Here is a 9918-nt window from a genome sequence, read left to right on the forward strand (position 1 = left end):
GACAATCTTTTTTTGCAAAGTGTACAATGAACAGTCTGTAATAGCCTACATGGATGAGGAATCCCCTCAACTATTAGTTGGTGCTATTAGAGCTACAATCTTCTCAATCTTGGCAAGCTCTATTGTTATCCCTTTTTCAGAGATAATGTGACCCAAAAAAACTCCTAAATAGACTCCAAAGATACTTTTGTCGGGGTTGTGAGAGATCCCGTACTCTTGACATCTATCAAAGCACTGCTCTAGGCTATAGACATAGAAGTCATCTAGGTATACCTCAATGAAATCATGTGGATGATTTTGGAATGCAATCATCATCACTCATTGGAAGGTAGCAAGAGCGTTACAAAGCCCAAACGGCATTACTCTATAGGCATAGGTTCCCCATTCTATTGTGAAAGTTGTTTTGGATTGATCTTCTTCTACAATCTAAATTTGATTGTATCTACTAAATCCATCCAAGAGGGAATTAAGCAGCCATTGTGTCCTTCTTAATCTTGGAGTTCAGCTTTCAGAAGTCCACACAGATTCAAAACTTTCCATTCTTCTTGGGTACTACCATGATGGGTGAAACCCATTCACTATTGGCAATTGGATAGATTAACTTGGCTTCAAGTAGCTTCAATAATTTAGCTTTCACTAGGGTGGAGTAATTTAGATTCATGTGTCTCTGTCTTTGCCTCATAGGCTTGGCATCAGGCTCTAGGTTAATGTGTTGTTGACACACCATGGGATGAATCTCTTTTAGATCTTTATAGGACCATGCAAACACATCCAAGTTCTCCTTCATAAGGTCATGCAGGATCGACAACTCCTCTTTTGGAAGACTGATACCCGCCTTTAGGTGACATTTAGTACCATTAGCATCCATGAAAGTTAATTTCTTTTTACCTTCCACTTCATAGATGAAGGTCCTACGAGCTACTTCTAGGTACAAATCTGACTCTTTCAAGGGAGTAGTCTCCTTGTCTGATGCTCCACTAGAACCGATTTCCTCTTTCAATGAGGATTAGGCTAGTTCCTTGGGTTGTTGAAATGATATCATGGCTATTTCAAGTTTGGTTTGGGAATTAGTTACCTCTTGGCTCAAGGACTCGTCTTTGAGGATGCCTCCAAGAACATCACACAATAGAAACCATCTGATTTTTACTTGGGCTATAGGATTGGTAGTTGTTGTTGGAAAGGTGCCTTGTCAACATCCTCTCTTGAGAAGGATAAATTCAAGCAACAAGTGCCACTACTAAAGGAAGGCTTATTCTACTTAATCCATTTCTTATGGATATTTTTCATATGTTACGACTCATTAGCCAGAGTCCAAAGGGTACTAATAGTCATTCTATCTAAGAGAATGGTATCTTCATCTTCCAGAACCTCTAGGACTTCACACTCATTTGAATCCTCTTTAGGCTAGATATATTCTTCCAATTCACTTTCATAATCTTCTTCTGCATTGTCATCATCATCCTCTTCAAACTTTGTCTCTGCCTTTATAGGGGATCCGTAAGAGAAGAACATATTCTCGGTTGTATCCTCTACATTTGCTTCTACATCTTTGCTCCTGTATCTATCTCTGTCTCTACTTCTATCTCTATCTTTGTCTTTATCTCTAGCTCTAACCTTGCTTTTATCTCTGTCTCTGCTATGGCCATGTAGCAGGGAGAACAATACATCCATGCCTCTATCTCACTGTTAGAAGGTGATTTTCAAAGTAATTTCTAGTTCATGCGCGACAGAAGGTATTCACCCATTGACAAGGACTTTACTTCTTCTGAGAGTTGGCTTGCAATATCTACTATCAAGGACATTGTCTCTATTTCCTTGGAAAAGATCTATTTGGCCTCTTGGTCTCCTGATATACCATCTATTACTTTGTTGGAGGATTTTGTTAATACTTTAATGGAAGTGGATCCATTACCTTTTGCAAGCCATACAACTTCAACATCACTTTATTGGGTCCTATGCCTAGGGTTAGGGTTCCTTTGAACTAATTTGTCCATGCTCTTGCTTCAAAAAGCTATGGTCCTCCTAGCAACAAAGGATATGAGGTCCTATAGGATTTTGGTTTTACCACCAAATAGGTAAGCCAATAATCTCTTCTTGCGAGGGTTGTCTTTACATATGAGAGAATACACAAAGGCTTAATTCTACTCTAGTTTGCAAGTCTAATAAGCCATTGTGTAGGCTACATACCTCGCAAGCCTAGATCCTTCATTATCATATCCATCATTATATTCACTAATGAACCTCCATCAATCAATGAATCCTCTATAAAACAACCCTCAATCCATACACCAATCTCAAAGATACCAAGATCCAAAAAGGCATTAGGCACATCCACTTCTTTCACAGGCTTTGGGGCTTTGTTGGACTTAGGGATAGTAGTAGGAGCAATCCTTAGGCCATGTCTTCTTGTCAATATACTTTTTGAATTTCTTTCGATAGTTGCGAGATAACATCAGCACTATTGGAATGTTAGGTTTGTTTTGAAGGTGTCTAGGTCTTTACCAAGTCATATTCTTTGATAGGATCCAGGGCTTTTCCAATCGGCTAGGGAATGGGGCAACCACTACTTTTATCTTTTCTCTTTCTTCTAGAAGTGGCAACATCTACCCTCCTTATCTCACTTGGGTAGTTCTATGTCCTCTATCTCTTGGACCTCTAGTCTTGTCTCTGTAATTGTCTTTGTATCCTTTTATAGTATTGGACTACTCTGTAATGTATTATTTTGTCTTGTATTATTCTATTTCTCCTTTGGAAGATTGAACTTTACCATTTTGGCAAAGGGAATGTCCTCTTGTGGAAATGTGGGTTCTCTTTTCTTAGCATATGTTATTGCGGTAACTTCCAATTTCACCAAATTGGAGGCACGTTATTGGTTCTTTTGCTGGGTATCAATGGTAGCTTTCACACGAGTAGGACAACTAGGACAATCTTTTGCAATGCGGCCTTCTCCTTTGCATCAATTGTATAAGAGTTTGTAGTCCATGGACCTTCTAGGGTGGTTTGGATAATTTGGTGAGATATATGTCCCTTTTCTCCATATCTATAACACTCCACCTCTGATCTTTGGCCCCCACCAGATTGTCATCCTCTATAACTCTAAGAGGGAAACCTCCTTGGGCTGAAATTAGGACCAAACTCTCTAGGCTTTGGTCTGATATCCTGGATGTTCATCTTGGATTCCAACAAGTTGAATCTTGCTTCTTCATCTTTCTTCCTTCTTTCATGCATCTCCTTCAGAGAGTAGATATCCTCTGTATGGTTCTTCCTTAAACAATACAAATAGAACGTTTCAAGGATAGTTGGTTTTCGGGTACATTCACTGGCTAAATATCTTGATTGATGGCACTTTCTACACCATGTATTAGATTTTATCACATCTCTTCCACCTCTTGCACGTCTAGATATGTTGCCAATATTCACCTTCAGCGTCTACAGATGTTCCGTAATCACATCCTTGATGCTTACAATTGAATTGGATAGATAGTATCTCAAAATTTTGCCTCCTAGAGTACTCGCAGTAGGGTTTTGGGAAGCCTCTATAATCACTATATATACTAGTTGGATTGATCCAAATGATCTGCTTTTTTTATTCTGATTCTGAGGTTCTATTAAGATTGGTGGTTGTTGTTGGTTTCAGTGGTAGGGTTCCACTTTTGTTGTTGAGTCGCCATTAGCATGGAATTGTTTGAGGCTATTGTTGTTGTGGTTAAACCGTCATTTGAGGTATTGATGTCTACTGTGGCCACTCTAGATTTGGTGCACTATACTATGGCTTTGTTTGCATCTAAGGGTAGGGGTAGGGAACATGCCCTAGGATTGCACTTGATAGATATACCATTCATGGCACCACATAGACTAGTTGGATTGATCCAAAGGATTCTCTTTTCCGATTTTGATTTAGAGGTCTTGTTGAGAACGGTGGTTGTTGTTGGTTCTAGTTGATAGGGTTCCACTGTTGTTGTCGAGTCATCATTGGGGGAACTACTTGAGGCCACTATTATTGTGGTCGAACCATCATTTGAGTTATTGTCATCTATAGGCACCACTGTGGACTTGCTGCACTGTACTGCGGTACTATTTGCATCTAAGGGTAGAGGTAGAGAACAGCCCCTAGGACTACACTTGGTGGATATACCATTTCTTTTGCAGTACAAGGACTTTCTGCCAATCATTTTGACTACAAGAGAAGATTACAATGATGACTATAGCATGAGATCTTGTCCTTGTTGTTGCAAAATATATACATGAATATTTGCTTGCAATGATGTAAGTTGATGATGAAGATCTTTTGGCTTTGGTTGATGGATACCTTAATAAAGAGCCAATCAACATAGGTTGCTTCAAGATAGATTTTGGGCTCATCGTGTAGATAGATGATGTATTTCAATTGGAGCTTGATAGTTGTGGAGTAAAATAATAGTGAGAGCATATTTGTCGATAAAAATATGATCCCAATGTCACTAGATACCATAGTAAGATAGAAATTGATAAGGTGCTTTGTGACATGATCTTTGAGAAGGTTGTTGATGAATACAAAAGTGTAAAATAGCAAGTGATTGATGAGCAATTTCAAGCATATTGTCTTTGAGAGGACTCCAATAGTTGAGTATCACATCTTCAATAATAGCATACTTCGTGTCAATGTGCTCTTTTATCCATACAAAGTAGTTTGTGCAAATGTGCACAAGTATTTCTTTGTACTTTATCCTTTCTTTTCCCCTCCTTTAGAGGGCCAAAATAGTTGGCCAATTTGAGAAATATACAATTTATAGATGATGATTTGGGTAAGGCAAGAGATAGACCATTTCATGATGTGCCAGAGAGAAAATTGGAAGAGAGAGTAATTGTGACTGTTGATTAGGTTTTTGCCATGTAACATAGAATAATGATTGAGATTTTGGTATACAATTAGAGCAAGATGATTGCAAGAGGAAGGTAGGATAGGATAAGATAGAAAGAAATTATGATTTGATACATTGGGATTGATGGGACATAAATAAATATAGTGCGGATGGAATGTGATGGTAGGATAACATCATATGTAGGGATTCAGGATTGGACATTGAGAAATAGTGATGTGACAATGAGAAACTCAAGGAGATAGGATTTTTATGTGCACTTGGAAACATTTTGAGAATCTTGAATGTGTAGGAGGAAGCCAAGAGTGTGTGCAATTGCATTTGTTAAGAGACAGTGGCACATAGGTGAAGTGGAGTGTGTGTGTAACCATTAGAATACAAGGATATTGAGCCCATAGAGAGAGCGTGAGATAAGGACCATGATGTGATCTTGAGATTGAAGTAGAGTTTATATAAAGGCAAGATGCTGAGTGACAAATGTAAGAAAGTAGGATAGAACATAAAGATGTAAGAGAAGTGGAAGCAATGTACCTGATGAGGGAGTGACCTTGAAGGTTGGTAAAAATATCCAATAAGAGTTGATAAGGAATGACAGGAGTATCCACGTTGTCAACTGAGAGAGTGACAAAGTTTTGCCATCTTCTTGCCACTAAAGTACCATCCGAATGTGTTGAAGTATAAAATTCAATAGAGAGGCCATGGAGAATGCCTTCTTGGGCCTCAAGATGTAAGGTGGGAAGGGTGCCCCTTTGTCAAATGTTGTTTCAATTGAGGTAGAGTCCTCTATTTTAGGATGTAAGAGGAATAAAAGTGGAGGACAATGAAAGTTAATGTAAAGGCTCAAGGTAGATAAGGAACGAGTGAAGTATATCTAGATAGCTGAAAACCTCAAGGATAAGAGGATGAAGTTGGGTGATATTAAGGTTGTGAAATTAATATTTTGAAATATCAAAGGATGTGATTACCATGTAGATATTGGATGTGGAGCCCACAACATTGATGGTTTTATGGACCTTGTCACATGCTTGACATTGAAGAATTGATGGAGAGTTTTATCGTTGCTAATGATTAGTCACATCAGTCGCTTTTGATGCTAATCCACGAGGAGCTACTACATGGATGAGGAGTGGAGCCGTGATGTTGTGCAATCAACATTGATACTGCTGATGATGTAATGGCCTCTGTCTCTACTCAGTTGGATGCCGAATGTGTGATGTGGTTGAGCTGCAAGAGTTGTTGCAGTTTGCATTGTAGTTGATGTGTTGATGTAGATGTTGAAGCTCGCTGAGTTAACTTGAGTTATGAGCTGAATATGCAGGCCTGAAGCTCATCTTCTCTACTGGACATGTGTTTCCACCAAAGTTGTGAGCTAAGTTGGCATGGAAGATCACCGTATTTCTCCCATGCTAACTAGGACCTTAGCTTTGCTAGAGCATGCTAAGGTGGATGGCGTGGAGTGAGATCACAAATACGTTGCCTGGAGGGACACAAATGATTGTGCTATAGACTGGATTCGCCCTGTGATACTACACTTCACACTGGTTCTCGGAGCGTTGAGTACTAAGGATTGCACCACTTTGGATGAGGGGAGTCTGGCTTTTGTGTTGAAGTTGCTGATGAGACTGAGCTCCAAGTGGAAGTCACTGGGTTGAAGTAAAAAGCATTGATTTTTTCCTTAAGGTGGAGTGTTGATTTAATTATGTTGATTGTTGGATTTGTACTAGATGGAGAGATAGCTAGAGGAGGCGATGCTAGGGTAGCCGTTGATCGTGTTGGGAATGTTGACAAGCTTCTTCTCCTCTTTCTTCTTCTTATACTTATTCTTTATTTTATCATGTTGGGAACGTTGGCGAGTTGATTCTCCTCTTTCTTCTTCTTTATCTCCTTCTCGAGATAGATGTAGTGAGCCAAAATGCAATAGGTAGGACCTCCAAATGTAATGTCAATTGATATTGCACTTGCTTTCAAGTGATGAGTTTAGGAGCAACATAAATAACCTTGTATAGAAGATAGAAGCACAGTGGAATCATAAAGAGAACTACAAATGCTCAATATTGACCAAGAAGTTCTTGATGCAATCATGATAGCTCCTCAACAGAACAACATTTTAGTAGGCACGATACATGTGTGTATGCTCCAAATTCAAAGTATCAAAATGATAGGTGTGATACTTGCCTTGTAGCGGAGTGCCAAATGGGGCTAAATGTGGGTTCAAGTCCCACTTTCACTCAATAGATAGATGCTAGAGATACATTTTTCCAAATATAATAGATTTTTTCAAGATAATCAATGGAAGAAATAGTCAACACAAATTATTTTATTACCATTTTGATAAGATACTCCCATGTTGTTGTAGATATTGGCCTTTGTGAAACTCTTCTTAAGGTAGATAATCACCAATGAATATTACCACCTTGTGATTCCAAGATAAATATAACTCGCCATCATACCCAGTATTGATGAAACTCAATGTGGAAATACTCCTTGAAATAGACCTCCTTGAAATATAGGCTTTATTGCAAATGTCCTAAATGAAAAAAACACCTTCTTGCTAATGTAGAAACCTTGTTTTTGCTTAATAGAAACTCCTCCTTGAAGCTCTTAATATAGAAGTAACTTTGTGATGAAGAAAACCTCTCAGTAACCTGATGCAAACTCAATGAGTGAGAAAACCAAGATGTAGACTAGTGCTTGTTTAATGAGAAGCCTATCACGAGTGAACTAAATTAGGCAATGCAAAAATTACATGAGGTGAGTTTTAAGATACATGCAAAACCTATTAACCTAGTTCGGCTCTAAGGTTATAGATGATGGAGGATGCTAGGCCATCAGGAGCTTGATGTGCTCTGATACCATGTAGTGAAAGTGATGGTGAGAGAAAGAGAGAGAGATAATGATACAATGAGATGGAGAATGAACCATACAATTGTAATGTGCTTACACACTCATTGGAATAGGTGAGAGTACACATATATATACAATGAAGGTGTGGATACGGTAGGTTCTCTTAGTGAAGTATCATCCACATGTTCTAGATCCATCTTATCTAGTTCTCCTAAATATCTAGTCTTCCTAAATATTCTCTAAGTACATGTTCATAATATGAGTACATTCTTATATTCTAACATGATGGCCTCATTCATCGGAGAATTAGCTCCATCTTGTTTGTATGTACTCAATAGAATAGAATCAAAAGGGCTTCATCCTTTGGAGGACTCTCTTGCCAATATTTCTTCTACTTTCTTCTTTTCAACATCTTTGAATTTAGCTTTTATTCAACTACATAGGGAATATATTCAATCTTAAAGGTGTATCGAAACTCATCCTTCTGAGGATCGATAGTGCCATTGTCTTGATAATACCAACCTTGGAGGGTTTCAATAGCATAGGTTGTGAGGAATACTCTAACTACTAGATTCCAGCGGGTTGCTAATTCGAGGTTGTCAATACACCAAGCATCCCACGTATCTTGTTGTTGAGCATCCATGAATAGATTTTGGCTCTTTTCCTTCTTGTTTTTGTGAACTTCAACTGACCACGACTCCTAAAACTTATTCACAATCTCCCACTTGATGATGTCTAGAAATTCTTCAATGAATCCAAATCTCCTATGGGTGGTCATTCTTTCTGTTTCTACTTTTTTTTCAATTTTGTGGGAAACAATTGGCTATTGTGATATAACTTTTTGTAGCTTCAGAGAATAGTAGAATCAGTTTGTCACATAAATCCCGCATCAAGATAGTGACGTGCTTCCTCCATTGAGAAATGCACTTCTCGTAGAAAGTGGCTTTGACAATCAAGATCTCCAATTTTTCAATAGTTGTAGGGATTTGCCAATCTTCCATTGCTTTTCTTCCTCTTCAATAGTGCCACTTCTTCCATTTTCTGCATGTGTTTGGTGCTTATTAATGGTAGCTTTCCCCAGCTGTTGTGCACCAAAAACATGGAGCCCCAAGAGAGACATCAAGAAAATGGGGAGTCTATTGCAAGAAAATCTATATTGTATCATCAACAAGCATGTTTTCCATATTTTAATCAACCACAATAAGAAAAATAACACCCATCTTCTCAAATCTTCACCCAACATCATAAAACAATTCTCCCACGGATTTATCAAAGCAAAACATCAACACATTCTTCATATTCTTCATCAAAAGAACAAGAGAATACAAATTAATTCTCCACTTCGAATGAAAATCATCACATAACATTCATCTTCAATAGCTTCATAGTCTTTAAGGTCTCTCTCTTGAACTCATAGATACATTATTTTGTATGAAAATTTGTCTATCTCTCACTCTTGTCTCTCACACACATTGTCTCTCTCAATGGTATATTGAAATAATGAAGAATAATCATCCATAACCCACCTTTGGTCATGGATTTCCCTCCCGAGAGGTATGTCTACTATGAAAGGTCATTAGAGCCACTACAGTATCCTTTTGCAGCTCAACAATATCATTGTCACTTCAATCTTCACTTGAGTCTTTAGCAGCTACTTCTTCCACTTCTTTGACCTAATTTGAACTTTTTTTCATCTCTTCCAAATATTAGAAAGCTTCCCCAAGCTACACATTCATCCAACAGAACACTTAAAGAGGCATATAGAACAAAAACAGAATAGAGTCAAAGGCTCTACAAAAGCTCAATAGAGGTTCTCTAGAACCATATAGAAGGTCATCAAAAAGCATTTAGCTCAACTAAAACCATAAAGAATCATTCAATAAGCTTCTAGACATTCTCAAAATCCATCAATCATCATTCCAACCTCTCATGCTACAAAAGGAAAACAAAACAAAAAAAAAAGCTCAACACAACCAATCAGACATTCAATAGAACCTATCAAACACTCAGCAAAACCTTTTAGCACATCATATCTTCACTAAAAAATATCATGAGCTTCTCAAATCTATTCAACCTTATCCAAAACTCTCTCAAACACTTCCAAACCGGTGAATAATCATTCAAATCGTACAAAAATCACCCAAAAATCTAACAAAAAATAGCCAAAAACACTGTCATACCAACCCTCAACATGCAATATGCTTTGTTGAAGACT

Source organism: Lygodium microphyllum, chromosome 1 (genome assembly GCF_053477565.2).
Source record: "Lygodium microphyllum isolate KBCC chromosome 1, Lygodium_microphyllum_v1.1.10, whole genome shotgun sequence".
Lineage (NCBI taxonomy): Eukaryota > Viridiplantae > Streptophyta > Polypodiopsida > Schizaeales > Lygodiaceae > Lygodium > Lygodium microphyllum.